A 22554-nucleotide genomic window follows, 5' to 3' on the forward strand; every position below is an offset into this window, starting at 1 on the left:
TCCTCGGCAGGCCAACGCATCGGGGCAGCGACCTGGAGCCTGCCGCCGTCCGAAGCAACGCCCATGGCGCCCGAGCACCCGGCACGGTCGGCGGCCGAACTGCCGGCGCAATTGGTGGCCGCTACGCCGCACCGACCACCTCCAACACGACGACCGGGGCCTACACCTGACCAGGCGTGGTGTTACTACAATGCCAGGTTCGGACAAAAGGCCCGGACATGCCGACCCCCGTGCACTTTCGGCAAGTTGGGAAATGGCCGGGCCAGCGTTCATTACCAGCCATGAGCGCCGGCCACACGGGCAACTTACTTTTTATCAGGGACAAAGCGTCCGGACGGCGCTTCCTGTGTGACACCGGCGCCCAACTGAGCATCATACCCGCCTCCAATCAGGACAGGCAGTCCGCGGTTTGCGGCCCCTCCTTGGTGGCGGCCAACGGATCGGCCATCCGCACCTTCGGCCCGCGCAACGTCACCCTCTGCTTCGGCAGCCAGCGCTTTCATTGGAATTTTGTGACCGCAAGCGTGCCCATGGCTCTGCTGGGCGCCGACTTCCTCTGCGCACACGGGCTGCTGGTTGACATCAAACGGCGTCGCCTCGTCAACGCCGAGACCTTCAGCTCCCTGGCATGCACGTTGAGCAGCTCCGCGCCGACCGAGCTAGCATGCGCCCTCCCGGCGGCGAACGAGTTTGCTCGCCTGCTCGCGGAGTTCCCGGCCCTCACGCGGCCGACGTTTTCAGCCGTCGTGGTACGACATGGTGTCGAGCACCACATACCAACTACGGGCCCGCCGGTCTACGCCAGAGCCCGCCGCCTCGACCCAGCCAAGCTCGCCATGGCCAAAGCCGAGTTCGACGCTTTGGAACACCTCGGCATCGTGCGGCACTCCGATAGCGCGTGGACTTCGCCACTACACATCGTACCGAAGCCGGGGGGTGGCTGGCGCCCATGTGGCGACTACCGCCGCCTTAATGACGTTACCACCCCCGACAGGTATCCGATCCCGCACATTCAAGACTTCTCCGCCCGTTTGGCAGGACGGGTCATTTTTTCGAAGATCGATTTGATACGGGGATACCACCAGGTACCTGTCAGGCCGGCCGACGTCCCAAAAACGGCCGTCATCACGCCGTTCGGCTTATTCGAATTCCTTTGAATGCCATTTGGCCTCAAGAACGCGGCTCAGGCGTTCCAGCGCTTGATGGACGGCATGCCTGCCGTTCCTCTTCGTCTACCTGGACGACATCCTCTTCGCCAGCGCGTCCCGGGCCGAGCACCTCCTCCACCTCCGAACATTGTTCGGGCGCCTCAGCGAGCACGGCCTAATCGTCAACCCAGCCAAATGCCACTTCGGCACGACGGCCGTTGATTTTTTGGGCCACCACATCACCAAGAACGGGGCCGTGCCGCTGCCTACCAAGGTCAAGGCCATCACCGCGTTTCCGCGTCCCCGCTCCATCAAGGCCCTGCAGGAGTTCCTCGGAATGGTGAATTTCTATCACCGCTTCGTGCCCCGCGCTGCTCAGCTCATGCGGCCCCTCTACGAAGCCCTCCGGGGCAAGCCGGCCAAACACGACGTCGTCTGGTCCGCAGCCATGGACGCGGCATTTACAAGCTCAAAGCGGGCCCTCGCCGACGCAACACTGCTCGCTCACCCGGTGCTCAACGCTCCCATCGCCCTCACCACGGATGCCTCCGACTACGCGGTGGGCGCCGTACATGAGCAATGGGTGAACAGGGTTTGGCAGCCACTCGCTTTTTTCAGCCGGCAACTCCGGCCGAACGAGCTCAAATATAGCATGTTTGACCGCAAGCTCCTCGGTCTACACCTGGCGGTTCGCCATTTCCGCCACCTCCTGGAGGGCCGACCCTTCACGGCTTTCGTCGACCACAAGCCGTTGGTTTACGCAATGGCCAAAGTCACGGAGCCATGGTCGGCCCGCCAGCAGCGCCACCTCTCCGCCGTGTCGGAGATTACCACGGACATCCGGCACGTCGCCGGCAAAGACAACGCCATGGCCGACTGTCTTTCTCGGGCCAGCGCGAACGCGGTCCACCTCGGCATGGACTTCGCGCTTATGGCGGCTGACCAGACCACCGACACCACGGTGCAAGCCCTCTGGGCGGTGGACACGGGCCTCCGCCTGGCCGACGTCCCCTTCGCGGACACTGTCCTGCTCTGCGACGTCTCCAAAGGCCAGCCTCGCCCCATCGTGCCCGTTACCTGGCAACGCCGCATCTTCGCCTCCCTCCACGGCCTTTCCCACCCGGGCCGGAAAGCTTCCCAGAAGCTGGTGTCGGCGCGATTCATCTGGCACGGCCTTCGACGGGATGTCCGCGATTGGACCAGCACCTGCACGGCCTGCCAACAGGCCAAGGTCCACCGACACACTCAGGCCCCGCTGGCACCTTTCACCGTGCCCGAACGGCGTTTCGACCACGTCAACGTGGACCTGGTGGGCCCCCTCCCCCCATCACGGGGTTTCACACACCTGCTCACCATGGTGGACAGGACCACCAGGTGGCCGGAGGCCATTCCCCTCGTCTCCACCACCACCGCCGACGTGGCGCAGGCTTTCATCGCCACCTGGGTCGCCCGTTTCGGCGCACCGGCGGACATCTCTTCGGACTGCGGGCCGCAGTTCACCTCCGAGCTGTGGGGCGCGGTCGCCCGCAACCTGGGGGTCAGGCTCCACCGTACCACGGCCTACCACCCCCAAGCCAACGGGTTGTGCGAGCGGTTCCACCGTTCCATGAAGGCCACGCTCATGGCCGGCCTTCAGGACGGCAGCTGGACCGACCGGCTACCGTGGGTCCTTTTGGGCCTCCGCACGGCCCCCAAGGAGGACCTCCGGGCGTCCACCGCCGAGCTGGTCTACGGCCAGCCGCTACGTGTCCCGGGCGAATTCGTGCCCGATGCTACCAGTCCCTGGTCCGCAGCTCGCCAGCGCTTGGACCTCCAGGAGACCGCCTGACGGTTTGCCCCCATGCCAACGTCCCACCACGGTGACCCCCAGGCCTATGTCCCCCCAGCGCTTCGCACAGCGGAGTACGTTTTTGTGCGTCATGACGCACACCGGGGGCCACTCAGGCCGCCGTACGGCGGACCCTTCCGGGTCCTGCGACGGGACGACAAGTCCTTCGTCATCGACGTCGGCGGCAGGTCGGACCGGATTTCGGTGGACCGCCTCAAGCCGGCGCACGTGGACATCGACCAACCACCTCGGTTGGCCCTTCCTCCGCGGCGAGGCCGCCCCCCGTCCACGGTGCCTCCCGTTCGACCACCCACCCCCACACTGGACCCCCCCCCCACGACCCTCCAGGTGTCGCTTCGGCCGGGTCATCAGGACCCCCCTTAAATTGACCCTGCCGGTGCAAGTCGATTCTGGGGGGGCGTGTGTCGCGGTTGCCGCTGAACATACACAATCGCCTTACACCTGCCGAGGACGCAACCACGGAGCGATCGCTGTGCCGGGCTCGCCCAGACCGCCCGGAGACGCTCAGTCTCGCCTTTCCCGGGCATGCCCGGACTCGCCTTTCCCGGGCTCGCCCGGCCCCACCCAGTCTCGCCGTTCCCGGGCATGTCCAGACTCGCCCAGGTCTCCCGGACACGCCCAGTCGCGCCTTTTAAGGGCAAACGCTCCGGCATGAGATATTCGAGTGCTTGTATATAATGCTGCCCGATAAACGGGCTTTTCAGAGTACCCGAGTTGATTTGATGCAATAAAGAAACTTGGACGAATTCCAGCTTTTTGTCGCGTCCATTCTTTCGATTCGAGTTGGAGCACAGCTCCTTCAATATCATTATCATTGTTTCTGGCGCAGTAAGTCTGTCGTTTGTTCGTAGATTTCTCCATAATGTTCAACTTTTGTGAAAAAGAACAATTACATTGTTATAATACTGATTGTTCGCATAATTGTAAGCTGTGTATTATGTCGTGCCTCGGACTTAATGAACTAAACTCGAAAACTAAGCCGTTTTTGAGCGCTCGTCCCACGACCCTACGTCCCTACTAAACCCCAACCCCGATCCCTTTCGACCCCCCGTCTCAGGCAACCAATCAGGAGCCGCGCCTCTACCGCATTGACGCCCCGCCCGCATGCTGTTTCGGATCCAATCAATGCGCTGCACCACGAGCGTCCACAAGGTGGCGACAAATCCCGAGAAACCTGCAGCCATGGATATTGGAAGCAACGATGTCCTTGAATGCACCAAGCTCTCCTTGTGCAAATAACGCTCTTCCGGGAGCTCGGCTATGGCATCGGCGGTGCAGGAGCTGCGGCGATGGTGAGATCCGCCACGGGGGGAGGGGAGGGGTCCGTGCTGGGCGTGCTGAATGGACCGCGAGATGCTCGGGTCACTCCCGAATACATTGGGTCGCGCACGTCCATCCCGAGCGAGCTCCCCCAGAGCGGTTAAAGCGACGGAAACGAATCCCATTGGCACGCGGTGACGTAACAATGCGCGAGCCGACGGGCACGTCCACCGGATTCGAACCACGCGGTGACGTAACAAGGCGCACGTGCGCCGGATTCGAACCACGCGGTGCGCTCGTGACTGCTCATCTCGACCTCTGAGCAATCCGCGAATCTTTCGCGATCTCGGGTCGTCCACCTAATCTGTGACGATTACGTTTGGTGATGACGTCATGACGAACCGATCACGAACATTTCCAATTTTAAAGGCAAAACATCGTTGTGTCAAAATCTTTGAATTATTTGATTACAATCGGTTCAGCGTTCAATTTGAAAACTTGAAAATTTACTAATTTGAAAATTTAAGGGAAATCAATGCAGACCGGGAAATTTGTGCAATCACAGGTTGGAAGCCGGGAAAAGAAAAACGAAGGAAAAGTTTTATTTCCATCAGAATTAACGTGATCCCTGATGCGGGAGGGAATGTGGGAAGGATTGTCTGTGCGCGGGAGTGGGGGAAGTTTGTGTGGGTGTTTGTTTTCCCTCCGTGAACGAGGGCGGTTGTTGTTATTTTATGGTCGTTGTACCACGTGCGAGGGAAGGAAGGCCTGAAGGGCCCCGAATACGTACAGCACGCGCAGGCAGGGGGTGGCGCGCGCTCACCTTATCCGCATCCTCTTCACGTATTAATGGCAACGCGTGCGGGATTTAAATATAAGAATAAAACGATAACAAGGGCAAGAAAAAATAAAAGCGTCTCTGACCCCAAATCCCCCTCACTTTATGTCGCGAATGCAAATTGTGCGGAATGGTTTTAAAAAAACAAAAAAAAGGGCGCGACTCCGGCGGGACTCGAACCCGCAACCTTTGAATTGCTGCTTCCACTAGAAGTCCAATGCGCTATCCATTGCGCCACGGAGCCACCCGTATTGTGTAGCGCATCCATATTCTTATAACGACTTGTTATCGTTCCTTGTCAGTGTTTTGCGTTTTGTATTTCATTTCAATCATGTTTGTCACCACTTCGAGCCGGAGGCGCAAAAAGGAGCTCACGGGGATTTTCTTCCTGAGGTACCTCTGGCGCCGCACGCTGATTGAAAGTGGAATAAAACACACAACACCATGTTAGCGGGACGACGCGTCCATGACGGTGTTGTCAATTGTCACCCCACTGATAAATCACAATAATAATGATAATCATTATTAAAATAAGCATAGGCTTACCGAGGTAGAAGGGATAATTTTGGAATCGTACTTTGTGACACTTTTGCCTTTTTGGCGTGATAGGTCTGACGTGATTATGATGTGTTAATCGCCATCACTGAGCGAATCTGATGGGGGCAGCACAGCTCAAGGGTGTCAAAGTTAGTGTGCGAGGTGTCAACATGTTACAAGGATGTGTCTACATATTAGGTACGCAAATGGAGCAGCAAGGGACGATTAATCGGAGAGACCGCGGTTTGCAAGAAATGTAACTAAGTCCGTCTATTTATTATGTACGCAAATATAAAGCATTGTAACAAGGATGTCACTATATGATGTGGTCGTAGCGGTGGCTCCGTGGCGCAATGGATAGCGCATTGGACTTCTAGTGGAAAGCAGCAATTCAAAGGTTGCGGGTTCGAGTCCCGCCGGAGTCGTGTTTTTTATTTGTTTTAAAATCCCTTTTCTCGTCTTTTATTTTTGGTTTAACATACTTTTTCTCTTCTTTTTTTATTTTTTGGTTTAACAGCCTTTTTCTCGTCTTTTTTTTTTGGTTTAACAGCCTTTTTCTCAAATGGCGACCAAATCTCTGATGCTCTGGTACACGCAGGACGGAGACTTGGACTTGGTGTTTATTTATAATTCACCAACCTCGGTGGCGTGATGGTTGTCGTGTCCTGGCTTCTCAGAAGGAACTGGTATAACTTGTTATTTATTTCAATATGGTGGAATCTTTCACGCATTCCCCACGCCGTATGCTCTGTGCTTGTTTTCACCCTCCTCTTCCCCTCTTCGCTCCCTCTTTAATCTCCAACTCGGCGGGGACTATAAGTTTGCGTCTGTCCTATTTCACCCGACCTTCCATCCGGCTGTCCGTCCTTCCTCCTCTTCTGTCCATCTTTCCGTCCGTCCTATTTCACCCGACCTTCCATCCGGCTGTCCGTCCTTCCTCCTCTTCTGTCCATCTTTCCGTCCGTCCTATTTCACCCGACCTTCCATCCCTGTCCGTCCTTCCTCCTTTTCTGTCCATCTTTCCGTCCATCCTATTTCACCCGACCTTCCATCCGGCTGTCCGTCCTTCCTCCTCTTCTGTCCATCTTTCCGTCCGTTCTATTTCACCCGACCTTCCATCCGGCTGTCCGTCCTTCCTCCTTTTCTGTCCATCTTTCCGTCCATCCTATTTCACCCGACCTTCCATCCGTCTGTCCGTCCTTCCTCCTTTTCTGTCCATCTTTCCGTCCGTCCTATTTCACCCGACCTTCCATCCGGCTGTCCGTCCTTCTGTCCCACCTGCGGTTTTCTGCATTTTTTTCCCATACCCTTTAACAAATTCAACTGAAACTTGGTGCATGGCTTTACTATGATAAGTTACATAACAAGTTTGAGTTTTGGGGTGTTTTGCCAATTTTTCACTGAGTTATGCCCCTTTTGAACTTAGAAAATATCACATACACATGGGTCAGTTTTCAGCTGCCCTGACTCCACCCTACTGCTTTACACCCATTGGCTGGACAGCTGGTTTGACTACACCCCAAAATGAAGCAGCACAGATTGGCAGGCCCAGGGTGTTAGTCAATTGCGACAAAAGCAATTGGAATGATCACTGGTATGTAAACCACGATGTATTACACATGCACGTAAGCCAAACGCATGTTTTTGCTTCATTTACATCGGATTTTTCTTGGTTTTTATTTCAGTACTGAACGCGACATTATACACCGCCCAAATGGAGGGATGTGTTTACTGGTGTGAAATTTTCCGTACTTTTCCCCCTTGTCCTTTAAAATAATGAACTGAAACTTGGTAGGGGACATGTCTTGCATAGTATCCAATGTAGATGTCATAAAATAATATTTCTGAAAAAGGGTTTTAAGGGCCTTTTGGGTTTGCCACTTCCAAATGCTGGAAATGCTGAACTCAATAAATGGGTTTTGTTGGATGTCAAGGTAATGTAACATGAATAGGAGCATCAAACATTTCGGGTGCGAGTTTATGATTAAACTCTGACCAGCTCTCAGTGTATCTTGTCCCAACCATGCAACATGTTCCTCTGACACATCTTTATTTGGGCGGTGCATGGGCAACTAACAGCTGCCTAAATCGCTCCCTATAAAGAAAAACCCAGGTTTTGTGCATGAAGCAAATACTGCTTGTAATTCCAAACATTTCAATGCACTGGAAAACGTGGGGACAAGAATACTGCAGGTCTACTGTAATGCAAAGCGTGGGAATTTGTAATACACTCTCCCACCTGGAGGCGGCGCTACACAAAACATGTTAACATAGAGGATTGATGACCACCCAACCCCCCTCCTTCCACCTCCTACACCCCAAGACCACGAGCAAAGAAAAAACACTTCTATGCACAACTTGGGGTTATGCTGATCCTACATAGCAAGTCTGGATGTAATCGGGCCAGAAGTGTAAGAAGAGTAGTGTGACAAACAAACAAACACACACACACAACTATAGATGGTATTCATAGAATACTTACTCCGTGCAGTCAACTTGTTGCGAGCCAATTCTTCCGTTTTTGAATGTTTTTTCCTTTGATCCAATATGGCTGCGAGACCACGTGAGCGATGACATCATAAATTTAGATTCTCTAATATAATTGTTGCGTAGATCACGCTCAATAAATTTCAAACTGATCAGACAAAGCGTTGTCCCTGTCCAATTATGACGTCATAATTAATGCACCAATGACGTCATCGTGAACACCACTCATTCCCCACATGGAGTCATTTAAAATGAGCCACGTTTCAATTTTTTCCATGGAGCGGTTTTGGAGATATCGTGGTGCAACGTTTTTTGGTTTTTCCAAGATTGTGTCTGTACCACGTGAACGATGACGTCATAATTATCAGTAAAAAATTCTACAAAAAGAAGAAATTCGAAAAAAAGGAGGCGCTCCTGCGGTAAATAATTTGGGTCCATCGGACCAACAGTTGCAGAGTACAAAAAATTTATACTGATCGGCTCAAGCGTTATACTTGCCGAATTATAACGTCATAATGAAGAAACCGATGACATTATCATTAACATATTGTTACGGGTCGCGGACAAGATGTTACTTTGGGCCGAGCGGATGGTCAACCGCGACCGTTACAGGATCCCCGATTAGCCCGACTCCCCCAACGTTGACCAAATCGCGCCACAGATATTCAATATGGAAACCTCTAAAGCGACCGAAAGAGAAGGAAGAGAGAAGAAGACAGAGTTCGGAGGAATAACAGGATTTATTATACACACAAGCAAAAAGAAGGAGCGATCAAAGTTATTTACAAGCAATGGATGGAAGAAGCAGTCACACAGTGAATCGTTAGCTTATCTATGCAGTTTACTTAACCCCAGGACAACGATTAAGACAGACGACGTTCACACTTACACGGGGGAAATTGCAGGCAGGAATGGCGGAGGTGGGTTGCTGGAGAGGGAGGCAGGGTCAGGTCCCTGCAACCGGCAGGGCTGGAGGTAGCAGCTCCCACTCTTCGCGTTTTTGGCGGGAAAACCCTCGGTCGCGTCGACGCTGCTGATGCTGTGGACGTCACGCGCTGGCTCGGTCACACCTGCTCTTCTCCTTCTGGTGGAGCCGTCTCCCTCCTCTCAGCGCGTCTCTCCAAAGCTTGTTTCATCTCCAAGTACCTCTCCTTTTTGGAGCGTCTCTCATCTCTCATCTCACAGCTCATCTCTCATCTCATCTCATCTCATCTGCCGAAGCAGTCCCTTCCAGTCGCTTTTATTACTCGGGTCGGAATCAAGCCGCCGGCTGCGAGGGCACGCCTACCGGGTCGCTCACCGCGGTGCTGGTTGGCTGTTAGGGCTGTCCGATTCCCCCTTTGATCATGACGACGTGCCACGCCCGTGAGTTGGCGGCTCCTACCCCCCTCTTCTCCGAGATTAGCACATGGGCAATGGCGGCTTGCGGGATTGAACACCACTCGCACCGCTTTTGAAAGGAACTTTGGAGAGCGGAGATGATTGGGGAAATTGAAAGGGGCCTACGCTTATTTCGTTCGATGCAATGCAGAGTCAATCTAGTGGGAAACACATATTTAGCCTACATAGAATAAGGAAATAAGCTATTTAAAAAGATATATCGTGGCCTGTGTGTAAGTTTCATGGAATTAACTAGGGGGACGTCCTTCGACCTTATTTACTCTACGAGGGTCAGTTAAAACACAGCAAACCAGTTCTCACATTCTTTACACTTTCCAAATTCGTTGCAATATCTTATTCCCCGTGGGACAATGAGCCATGTTTCAATTTTTTCCATTCAGCGGTTTTGGAGATACAGGGATGCAAAGTTTTTCCAAGATAGTGTCCGTACCACGTGACCTATGACGTCATACTTATAGATGAAACAATTGTACAGGTGGAGGTACTCCTATGGTGAAAATTTCGTGCCAATCGGACGAACGGTTTCCGAGAAAATTAATTTTAAAAATGCAGACGTTCAGTACGCACTGAACCGATCGCTTAACCCTGTATTCGCTTCGCGAGCGCAGGGTAAAAACACACCGCAGAGCACCCGCCATTGAAGTCTCGATTTGAGCAAATTCCAAAGACTGGTAAAAAAAAAAAAAAATCACGATTCCGGCGTCAATTGACCACGCAACCTTCAAAACGACTGTATCCACTGGAGGTCCAATTTTCTATCCATTGTGCCACGACGTCACTCGTCGCATGTTGCTATCCCCGTTCAACCTGAGTGGAAGGGGGATCGGAGAAGGATGAAGACCGGTGGTGGTGGCACGCATGCATGCGCACACAAACACACACACACAAAAACAAACACACACACACCACCACACACAAACAAACAAACAAACACACACAAACAAACAGAGACAAACAAACACAGAAACACGCACCGGTCCGTGAATTACCGTAAGTATAACACGAGTTCCCGAAGAAGGATTTTCAACGCAAGGAGGAGGGGCTGTGAGGTCCATATAGACTGCGCATTGGTTGCCAACCTATGGTTGATGGTCCGTGCTCTTCCCTTTTTCAATGCTGAGCGTCAATCAAGGAATGCAACAGCATCATTTACCATTTTTGGGTCTTTGGTAAGACTCCTCCGGATTTGAACCACCAACATTCCAGACTCAAAGTTGAGAGCGAAAGCTCCAACCAAAACAACTCCGAGTCTGTTTAATAAATAAATAACACGACTCAGCACCGCGTGTTCCCATCAGAGCACCAGACACTTGCAGGTACCGATTTGAGAAGTTCCGAAGTTTGGTTAAAAAAAAAACTAAGGACTCCGGCGGGACTCGAACCCACAACCTTTGAATTGCTGAATTCCCACTAGAAGTCCAATGCGCTATCCATTGCGCCACGGAGCCACTCGTATCATTGCCTTACCTCCACCTCCTCACCTTTCTGACTCTCCAAATAAAATTTCTGATTTTCACCTCACACCTTGTCCCGCCCCCTCGGGACGTTTGTTAATTAATTAATTCCTTACGAAATTTCCTGTTACTGTTCGTGGGGATTCGGGCGCAGGTGTTGGATTTACCACCTTGTCCCGATCATGGAACCCTTCCAGGTGGTTTATACCCGCCGAGAATTCCCAGATCAGTTTAATAATCCGCAGGTGTACATTGTGCAGAATCCTCTTACCTGTCCCCTCCTCATCTTTCCCTCTTCTTGTCATTCATCCCTTACTCGTTTTGTCCAAATATGGCCGACTTTGTTGTACTGCTTTACCTTCCATCACTTCACTCTCCCATTTGCCTCGATTTTGTATGGATGAAGGAATTCCCATTGCTTTCCCAATGGAAGTCAGTGCAGGAATTTGTAACTTGGCCAGAGTATCAACGCCAGCTCGACTACTCTTCGCCAAAGCGCACTTTAATCTCCACCAATGAATGCAGGTGGATGGGACACCTGGTTTAACGTCCATCCGAGGGACGGCTCGGACATTGATGAATCACCGGATCTGTGAAACACCAGGACGGCAGTTTATAGTTGGGCGGAGATACGGCAGTTTATAGTTGGGCGGTACCTGTCCGACATCCTGTCTACCAAAAATACTCATTGCACCTTATTTGGTATGTGTGACGTCACATTTGTCAATGCTGGAGAGACGAAGGAATTCAAATGTATTGCAGAATGTGAATGACTTGACCTTCAGCTTCAAATATCGTGGGGTTATCTTTAAAACTCCATGTCTATTGTTGTGGTTGTGTTTATGTGTGTGTGTACATGGTGTGTGTGCGTGTATGTATGTATGTATGTATGTATGTATGTGTGTGTGTGTGTTTATGTGTGTGTTTATGTGTGTGTGCATGGTGTGTGTGCGTGTTTGTTTGTGTGTGTGTGTGTGTACATGGTGTGTGTGTGTGTGTTTATGTGTGTGTGTACATGGTGTGTGTGCGTGTATGCATGTGTGTGTGTTTATGTGTGTGTGTGCGTGTATGCATGTGTGTGTGTGTTTATGTGTGTGTGTACATGGTGTGTGTGTGCGTGTATGCATGTGTGTGTGTGTTTATGTGTGTGTGTACATGGTGTGTGCATGTTTGTGTGTGTGTGTGTGTGTGTGTGTGTTTATGTGTGTTTGTACATGGTGTGTGTGCGTGTATGCATGTGCGTGTTTGTTTGTGTGTGTGTGTGTGTGTTTATGTGTGTGTGTACATGGTGTGTGTGCATGTATGCATATGTGTGTGTGTGCATGGTGTGTGTGCGTGTATGCATGTGTGTGTGTGTTTATGTGTGTGTGTACATGGTGTGTGTGCGTGTATGCATGTGTGTGTGTGTTTATGTGTGTGTGTACATGGTGTGTGCATGTTTGTGTGTGTGTGTGTGTGTGTGTGTGTTTATGTGTGTTTGTACATGGTGTGTGTGCATGTATGTATGTGTGTGTGTGTGTGTGTGTTTATGTGTGTGTGTACATGGTGTGTGTGCGTGTTTGTGTGTGTGTGTGTGTGTGTGTGTTTATGTGTGTGTGTATACATAGTGTGTGTGCATGTATGTGTATATGTGTGTGTGTGTTTATGTGTGTGCTTATGTGTGTGTACATAGTGTGTGTGCATGTATGTGTGTATCAATGTTGGAATACTTTCCCTGATGGGGGTTGTGTGTGTGTCAATGTTGGAATATTTTCCCTGAGGGGCATTATGTGTGTGTGAATGTTGGAATATTTTCCCTTCTGGGGGGTTGTTTGTGTGTATCAATGTTGGAATATTTTCCCTTTGGGGGGGGTGGGGGGGGGGGTTGTGTGTGTGTGAATGTTGGAATATTTTCCCTTCGGGGGGGGGGTGGGGCGGGGGATTGTTTGTGTGTATCAATGTTGGAATATTTTCCCTTCGGGGGGTGGTTTGTGTGTATCAATGTTGGAATATTTTCCCCTTGGGGGGTTGTTTGTGTATCAATGTTGAAATATTTTACCTGAGGGGCGTTATATGTGTGTGAATGTTGGAATATTTTCCCTCAGGGGGGTTGTGTGTGTGTCAATGTTGGAATATTTTCCCTGAGGGGGTGGGGGGGGGGGGTTGTGTGTGTGTCAATGTTGGAATATTTTCCCTGAGGGGGGGTTGTGTGTGTATCAATGTTGGAATATTTTCCCTGAGGGGGGGGGGGTTGTGTGTGTATCAATGTTGGAATATTTTCCCTGATGGGGGTTGTGTGTGTGTATGAATGTTTGAATATTTTCCCTGAGGGGGGGTTGTGTGTGTGTCAATATTGGAATATTTTCCCTGAGGGGGGGTTGTGTGTGTATCAATGTTGGAATATTTTCCGTGAGGGGGGGTTGTGTGTATCAATGTTGGAATATTTTCCCTGATGGGGGTTGTGTGTGTATGAATGTTTGAATATTTTCCCTGAGGGGGGGTTGTGTATGTGACAATGTTGGAATATTTTCCCTCAGGGGGGTTGTGTGTGTATGAATGTTTGAATATTTCCCCTGAGGGGGGTTGTGTGTGTGTGTCAATGTTGGAATATTTTCCCTGAGGGGGGGTTGTGTGTGTATCAATGTTGGAATATTTTCCCTGATGGGGGTTGTGTGTGTGTCAATGTTGGAATATTTTCCCTGAGGGGGGGTTGTGTGTGTGTCAATGTTGGAATATTTTCCCTAAGGGGGGTTGTGTGTGTCAATGTTGGAATATTTTCCCTGAGGGGGGGTTGTGTGTGTATCAATGTTGGAATATTTTCTCTGAGGTGGGTTGTGTGTGTGTCAATGTTGGAATATTTTCCCTGAGAGGGGTTGTGTGTGTGTCAATGTTGGAATATTTTCCCTGAGAGGGGTTGTGTGTGTGTCAATGTTGGAATATTTTCCCTGAGAGGGGTTGTGTGTGTGTCAATGTTGGAATATTTTCCCTGAGGGGGGTTGTGTGTGTGTCAATGTTGGAATATTTTCCCTGAGGTGGGTTGTGTGTGTATCAATGTTGGAATATTTTCCCTGAGGTGGGTTGTGTGTGTGTCAATGTTGAAATATTTTCCTTGAGGTGGGTTGTGTGTGTGTGTCAATGTTGGAATATTTTCCCTGAGGGGCATTACATGTGTGTATCAATGTTGGAATATTTTCTCTGAGGGGGGTTGCTTGTGTGTATCAATGTTGGAATATTTTCCCTGAGGAGGGGTTGTGTGTGTGTGTCAATGTTTGAATATTTTCCCTGAGGGGCGTTATATATGTGTATCAATGTTGGAATATTTTCCCTGAGGGGGGGTTGTTTGTGTGTATCAATGTTAGAATATTTTCCCTGAGGGGCGTTATATGTGTGTATCAATGTTGGAATATTTTCCCTGAGGGGTTTTATATGTGTGTATCAATGTTGGAATATTTTCCCTGAGGGGGGTTATATGTGTGTCACAGTTGGAATATTTTCCCTGAGGGCGGGTTGTGTGTGTATCAATGTTGGAATATTTTCCCTGAGGGGTTTTATATGTGTGTATCAATGTTGGAATATTTTCCCTGAGGGGGGTTATATGTGTGTCACGGTTGGAATATTTTCCCTGAGGGGGGGTTGTGTGTGTATCAATGTTGGAATATTTTCCCTGAGGGGTTTTATATGTGTGTATCAATGTTGGAATATTTTCCCTGAGGGGGTTATATGTGTGTCATGGTTGGAATATTTTCCCTGAGGGCGGGTTGTGTGTGTATCAATGTTGGAATATTTTCCCTGAGGGGTTTTATATGTGTGTATCAATGTTGGAATATTTTCCCTGAGGGGGGTTATATGTGTGTCACGGTTGGAATATTTTCCCTGAGGGGGGGTTGTGTGTGTATCAATGTTGGAATATTTTCCCTGAGGGGTTTTATATGTGTGTATCAATGTTGGAATATTTTCCCTGAGGGGGTTATATGTGTGTCATGGTTGGAATATTTTCCCTGAGGGGGGTTGTGTGTGTGTCAATGTTGGAATATTTTCCCTGAGGGGGGTTGTGTGTGTATCAATGTTGGAATATTTTCCCTGAGGGGGGTTGTGTGTGTATCAATGTTGGAATATTTTCCCTGAGGGGTTTTATATGTGTGTATCAATGTTGGAATATTTTCCCTGAGGGGGTTATATGTGTGTCATGGTTGGAATATTTTCCCTGAGGGGGGTTGTGTGTGTGTCAATGTTGGAATATTTTCCCTGAGGGGGGTTGTGTGTGTATCAATGTTGGAATATTTCCCTGAGGCAGGGTTATTTGTGTGTGTCAATGTTGGAATATTTTCCCTGAGGAGGGGTTGTGTGAGTATCAATGTTGGAATATTTTCCCTGAGGGGGGTTGTGTGTGTATCAATGTTGGAATATTTTCCCTGAGGGGGGTTGTATGTGTATCAATGTTGGAATATTCTCCCTGAGGCGGGGTTGTTTGTGTGTTGCAATGTTGGAATATTTTCCCTGAGGTTGGTTGTGTGTGCATCAATGTTGCAATATTTTCCCGGAGAGGGCGGTTGTTTGTGCGTATCAATGTTAGAATATTTTCCCTGAGGGGGGGGGTTGTTTGTGTATCAATGTTGGAATATTTTCCCTTTGGGGGGTTTGTGTGTATCAATGTTGGAATATTTTCCCTGAGGGGCATTGTGTGTATCAATGTTGGAATATTTTCCCTGATGGGGGTTTGTGTGTATCAATGTTGGAATATTTTCCCTGATGAGGATAGTAGGTGTATCAATGTTGGAATATTTTCCTTGAGGGGCGTTGTGTGTGTGTATCAATGTTGGAATATTTTCCCTGATGGGGGTTTGTGTTTATCAATGTTGGAATATTTGCCCTGATGAGGATAGTGTGTGTGTCAATGTTGGAATATTTTCCCTGATGGGGGTTTGTGTGTATCAATGTTGTAATATTTTCCCTGATGGGGGTTTGTGTGTATCAATGTTGGAATATTTTCCCTGATGAGGATAGTAGGTGTTTCAATGTTGGAATATTTTCCTTGAGGGGCGTTGTGTGTGTGTATCAATGTTGGAATATTTTCCCTGATGGGGGTTTGTGTGTATCAATGTTGGAATATTTTCCTTGAGGGGCATTGTGTGTGTGTATCAATGTTGGAATATTTTCCCTGATGAGGATAATGTGTGTGTCAATGTTGGAATATTTTCCCTGATGAGGATAGTGTGTGTATCAAGCTTGGAATATTTTCCCTGATGGGGGTTGTTTGTGTGTGTATGAATGTTGGAATATTTTCCCCAAGAGGGGTTGTGTGGGCATGTGTGTGTGTTTGTATCAATGTTCGAATATTTTTCCCAAGGTGTGTGTGTATGTGTCTGTTTGTTTGTGTGTGTGTGTTTGTGTGTGTATGTTTGTGTGTGTGCATGTTTGTGTGTGTGTGTGTTTGTATGTTTGTGTGTGTGTATGTTTGTTCGTGCGTGAATGTATGTTTCCTCAGAGAAAATATTCCTACATTGATACAAACACACACACGCACACACAAACATACACACACACAAACATACACACACACAAACAAACAGTCACAATCACACACACACACACACACACACACAAACAGACACAAACACACACACACACACACACACACACACACAAACACACACACACACACAAACAAACAAACACACACAAACCGACACAAACACACACACAAACAGACACAAACACACAAAAAAAACACACCACCTCACACACACAAACAAACACACACACACAAACAAACAGACACAAACACCACCACCACACACACAAACAAACATACACACACCACCACCACCACACACACAAACAAACAAACACACACACACACACAAACACGCACAAACACGCACAGGTCCGTGAATTACCGTAAGTATAACACGTGTTCCCGAAGAAGGATTTTCAACGCAAGGTAGAGGGGCTGTGAGGTCCATATAGACTGCGCATTGGTTGCCAACCTATGGTTGATGGTCCGTGCTCTTCCCTTTTTCAATGCTGAGCGTCAATCAAGGAAGGTAACATCATCATTTACCATTTTTGGGTCTTTGGGAAGAGCCCTCTGGATTTGAACCACCAACATTCCAGACTCAAAGTTGAGAGCGAACGCTCCAACCAAAACAACTCCGAGTCTGTTTAATAAATAAATAACACGACTTAGCACCGTGTGTTCCCTTCAGAGCACCAGACACTTGCAGGTACCGATTTGAATAGGTTCCGAAAATTGGTTTAAAAAAAATAAGGACTCCGGCGGGACTCGAACCCACAACCTTTGAATTGCTGAATTTCTACTAGAAGTCCAATGCGCTATCCATTGCGCCACGGAGCCACTCGGCTCACCTTCTCACCTTTCTGATTCTCGAACGAAATTTTCTGGTTTCAACACCCCCAACCTTGTCCCGCCCCCTCGGTACGTTTGTTAATTAATGAATCACTTACTAAATTCCCTGTTACTGTTCGTGGGGATTCGGGCGCAGGTGTTGGATTTACCACCTTGTCCCGATCATTGAACGCTACCAGGTGGTTTATATCCGCCGAGAATTCCCAGATCAGTTTTCTATTGTTGTGGTTGTGTATGTGTGTGTTTTTGTGTGCATGTGTGTGTGTATCAGTGTTGGAATATTTTCCCCAAGAGAGGTTGTGTGGGCATGAGTGTGTGTCTGTGTCAACGTTGGGATATTTTCCCCGAGGGGTGTGTGTGTGTATGTGTGTGTGTATATGTGTGTATGTGTATGTATGTGTGTGTTTATGTGTGTTTATATGTGTATGTGTCGGTGTATGTGTGTGTGTGTGTGTGTGTGTGTGTGTGTGTGTGTGTATATATATATGTGTGTGCGTGTGTTTATGTGTATGTGTATGTATATGTGTGTGCATGTGTACATGTGTGTGTGTGTTTGTGTGTGTATGTGTCTGTGTGTGTATATGTGTGTGTATGTTTGTGTGTTTCTATCAATGTTGGAATATTTTCCACACACACACACCCATCGGGGAAAATATTCCAACATTGATAGAACACAACCCCCTTCAGGAAAAATATTCAAAATTGATACCACACACACACACACATCTCGTTATTTCATTTCTGTTCCTCACAATTCTGTCCCTCTCTTTCATTCACAGACATACACACACACACACACACACACACACACACACACACACACACACACACACACACACACACACACACTTAAATAATTGTACAGTATCGGTTGTTCCTAAACTTAAATAATTTAAAGGATTGTTCTAAATGATGTTAATTTTACAACATCCCATATTCAACTTTATTTAAATTGTAAACCTCAAACATAGTTTCTCCACCTAAAGCAAGAACCTTAACCCGTAAGCAATTGACTAGTTTCCCGACTGCATGGATCATCATCTGGGCACCGTTCTTCCTCGAGGTTTCGATCCTTTCAGCCCAGGACTTCTCCAAACGGCGGATCCACAACCTCGATCATGGATTTTTTAATTTTTTTTTAATTTTTTTTTTTGTATACAAGATCGAGGCTCGTGAAAGAGCTAACATTAATCACACAAAAAGACAAACCGACACACAAAACCGACACACAAAACAAAAAACAAGGGGAGCGGCAGACAAGATGGGGAGAGAGGGGGAAGGACACAAAAGAGAGGGGGAAGAGGGGGAAGGACACAAACACAACATTTGAGAGCAGGGACATCGGGAGGACTTGGGGGGAGGTGGAAGAGGAATAAAACATATGAACACTGCAAGGACTCGGGGTGAATTACCGGGGGTAGAAAAGATCAAGGTTTTCGATGGGGGAAGATAAGAGATGGTGGTGAACAGCTGTTTTAAAGACCTGGAGGGAGGAGTGGGATTGAAGGGAGTTGGGGAGTTTGTTCCAGAGGCGGGAGAAAAGGGGAATGAAAGAGTGAAGGTGAGCAGAGAGCCTAGACTTTGGCAGTTTAACCATAAGAGGGTTGCAGGCAGATCTTGTGCGACCTGAAGGAATATTGGGGGGATAGAGCACAGAGAGAGCTGGGGGAGCAAGGCCGGAGAGGAGTCGGTAGAAGACAGAAAGACCACCAACCTGCCTGCGGTGAGTGAGTGAAAGGCCCTCGGTGTTGACGACATCGCAGGAGATTCCAATGATTCTGAAAGCTTTGGCCTCAACAGCGTGAAGCCGAGCAAGGTGTGAGGCAGGAGCACCAGCCCAGAGGGGGGAACAGTATTCCATTGAGCTGCGGATGAAAGCCTTGTATGTGGTGAGGAGCTCAGGTGTGCCAAGGAAGGACTTCGCACGACGGAGGATGCCCAGTCGGCGACTGGCTTTGGAGGCCAGCTTGGAAATGTGGTTTTCCCAAGAAAGATCATGGCAGATAGTGAGACCCAAAAGCTTGAGCGACAGAACTTCTTGGAGAGGATTGTTGAGAAAGTAGATGGGAGGGTTGTCCAGTCGGTCCTTTCGGAGAGACATTGTAAGAGTGTGAGATTTGTCAGGATTGAAAGACATGTTCCACTTGTTTGACCAGTCTGTGATTTTGTCCAGGTCTGCAGAGAGTGAGGAGGCTGCAGACTGCCGATCTGAGGGATGAGGAATGGAGCGACAGAGAGTAGAGTCGTCAGCAAAGAGATAGAGAGGATTTTCAAGAGAGTCAGAGAGATCATTGATGAAGACCAGAAAAAGCACAGGGCCCAGAACACTACCTTGGGGAACTCCAGCCTGAACAGGAAGAGGAGATGAGAGAAACCCATTCAGGGCCACACGTTGACTACGACCAGAGAGGAAGTCCGCCAGCCATGCGTGGAGATTTCCATGGATACCAAAGGAGGAGAGTTTGGTGAGCAGAGCAGGGTGCCAGACCGTATCGAAGGCACGTGAAATGTCAAGGGAGACAGCTCTAATTTCCTGTTTGGCGTTGAGGACCTCCATCCATTGTTGAGAAAGCAGAAGCAGCATGTCCAGAGTAGAGTGACCAGGTCAGAAACCAAATTGATGATCAGAGATAAAGCCATTGGAGAAGAGGAAAGATTTAATATCTGAAGCAATGATGGATTCCATGACTTTGCTGATAATTGGGAGAAGGCTGATTGGTCTGTAGTTGCTGGGATCTGTTTTTGCACCTTTTTTGTGCAAAGCGGTGATGTTGGCTGATTTCCAAGCAGATGGCAGATGACCTTGAGCAAAAGAGAGGGTGAAGAGAACAGAAAGAGGGAGTGAAAGAGCAGAAGAACATGATTTTAGGACCCGTGGGCTGATGCCGTCAGGACCAGTTGCAGAATCAGAGTCGAGGGTTGACAGAAACTTTTCCACCTTTTCAGGAGGAAAGGACACAGAGTCCAGGAGCAGCTGGGTACGACTGGGTACGGTGGGTACAGAGAGGGATGGGTTTGGGACACAAGATTTAGAGGCAAACACAGAGTTGAGGCATTCAGATTTTTCACGTGCGGAGTCAGCCGTTAAGCCATTTGAGGTGAGGGAGGGGATGGAGGGGGAACAAACACCAGAAACAGATTTGACCAGACGCCACCAGGATTTGGAAGAGGGAGACAGATAAGAGAGTTCGGTCTTGAGAATGGTGAGATATTGTTTCCTGGCTCTCCTGAGGGTGGACACACACTTGTTTCGGGCTTTGTGAAAGGAAATGAGATTTCCTTCCGTTGGATTTGCTTTCCAGGAGACGAAAGCAAGTTGTTTCAGGGCAACAGCCTCACCACAAGATTCCGTGTACCATGGACGGGAGGAAGGGTATGACAACTGAAGACGAGATGGTATAAATCTGTGCATGAGAGAGAGCAATTTACTTTGAAAGAATTCCCAGGATGAGTTGATGTCAGAGGCGGTAGAGATGGGAGACCAGTCCAGATGATTGATGGCTGCTTGAAGACCGTGCCAGTTGGCCTGAGTGAAATGCCAGACTCGTCGACGCTGAGGAGGCTCTCTGAGAATGGTCAGAGAGATGTCCACTTTGACAAGCACATGATCAGATGAGCCGATTGGAGCAGAAGAAGAGCAGCAGACATTTTCAGGGAAGTTTGTCATAACCAAATCCAGAAGAGAAGATGCTCCGTTGACTGAGATCCGGGTCGGGAAATTGACAGATTGTGTCAGTCCCAGTGAGTCGCAGAAGTCCTTTGCTGAAGAGCCATGGCTGGTGAGAGAGGTACCCACACCCAGCCAACTGGCATGGTGACAATTGAAAATTGGATCCACATCAATTGATGGTAAATCAGTGGATCCACAACCTCAGTTGCGTCCAGGCAGTCAGTCAACCCATCAATGCAACATCACTTATTCCAACTTTACTTGCAATAGGATTTAATGTGTTATCATATATTTATAACTTTCCTTACACACTCTATAATATGATAATATCATTAAATCATTCACATCTTAACCTTAAACACATCAATCGACCAAACAGCATGACCACACCACCTACCTCTCGATCAAACTCTATTTCGAATGTTCAAACTGTCATTTATAACGGTTTTTGGCATGGTGCCGTATCCTAGCAACCACTGATTCCTAGCAACATTAATTTGTAGTATATTTAATTATTATATTGTACTGTATTTACATAAAGATCTCATGAATAATATTATATTGTACTGTACTTGTATTATATTGTACTGTAATAGAATATTATATTGTACACTTCGAATGTTCAAACTGTCATTTATAACGGTTTTTGGCATGGTGCCATATCCTAGCAACCACTGATTCCTAGCAACATTAATTTGTAGTATATTTAATTATTATATTGTACTGTATTTACATAAAGATCTCATGAATAATATTATATTGTACTGTACTTGTATTATATTGTACTGTAATATAATATTATATTGTACACTTCGAATGTTCAAACTGTCATTTATAACGGTTTTTGGCATGCTGTCGTATCCTAGCAACCACTGATTCCTAGCAACATTGATTTGTAGTATATTTAATTATTATATTGTACTGTATTTACATAAAGATCTCATGAATAATATTTTTAATATTCGTATTGTATTTTACTAATTCGATTTGGTGTCGTTTTGTGATTTTAAAGAAAACTTGTTTTAATCTACCAACTGTAGCCACCTGTGCTAGCATACGTCTGACTAGTTGTTGTAATTTATTGACCAGTTCAGAGCTGTGTGTGGTTGCTCTCACAGTCCTAATTATTTCACCTGCAACCGTACCATAAAATAGCTTTTTGGGAATGTTGCTGTCTAAGAAAGGCATTCGGACAATGTGGAATGGAAATGCATCTCGTTTATCAAATAATTTGGTGTGAAATTTATTATTATGGATTTCAATTTGTAATTCCAAAAAGGAAACTGAAGTGGAAGTTTGGTTTTCCTTTTTTAATTCAAGTTATTTTGGATACATGTCATCATGAAGCTGCTCAAATATAAATCCATCATTAATTGCCAACAAATCATCAATGAACCTGAAGATGTTTCCGCATCTTCGTGCAGTTGTTAATTTATTCCTGCACATGTTCTGAACCCAATCAAACTCGTACATGTGCAGAAACAAATTTGCAAAGAAAGGGGCCGGATCTGAACCCATGGGTATGCCCACTGTCTGCTGGAGCATCTTGTTGCCAAATGTAAAG

At 48.0% G+C, this 22554-nt stretch overlaps 1 long non-coding RNA gene and 4 other non-coding genes across 5 annotated transcripts; 2 read left to right on the forward strand and 3 right to left on the reverse strand.

Moving 5' to 3' along the window:
• Positions 1-5254: 5254 nt before the first annotated feature.
• Positions 5255-5339, reverse strand: TRNAR-UCU (transfer RNA arginine (anticodon UCU)). Its single transcript is given in 2 exon segments — positions 5255-5290; positions 5303-5339. It is a non-coding gene; the product is annotated as a tRNA-Arg (tRNA).
• Positions 5340-5694: 355 nt separating this feature from the next.
• LOC144893335 (uncharacterized) lies at positions 5695-8500 on the forward strand. The gene is made up of 3 exons (XR_013624399.1): positions 5695-5830; positions 6183-6318; positions 7059-8500. It is a non-coding gene; the product is annotated as an uncharacterized LOC144893335 (long non-coding RNA).
• TRNAR-UCU (transfer RNA arginine (anticodon UCU)) lies at positions 5972-6057 on the forward strand. Its single transcript is given in 2 exon segments — positions 5972-6008; positions 6022-6057. It is a non-coding gene; the product is annotated as a tRNA-Arg (tRNA).
• Positions 8501-10881: 2381 nt separating the features above from the next.
• Positions 10882-10968, reverse strand: TRNAR-UCU (transfer RNA arginine (anticodon UCU)). The gene is given in 2 exon segments: positions 10882-10917; positions 10932-10968. It is a non-coding gene; the product is annotated as a tRNA-Arg (tRNA).
• A 6253-nt stretch (positions 10969-17221) lies between these two features.
• Positions 17222-17308, reverse strand: TRNAR-UCU (transfer RNA arginine (anticodon UCU)). The gene is given in 2 exon segments: positions 17222-17257; positions 17272-17308. It is a non-coding gene; the product is annotated as a tRNA-Arg (tRNA).
• Between the last annotated feature and the right edge of the window lie 5246 nt (positions 17309-22554).

The sequence above is a fragment of the Myxine glutinosa genome, chromosome 8 (assembly GCF_964187855.1).
Source record: "Myxine glutinosa chromosome 8, kmMyxGlut1.1, whole genome shotgun sequence".
NCBI lineage: Eukaryota > Metazoa > Chordata > Myxini > Myxiniformes > Myxinidae > Myxine > Myxine glutinosa.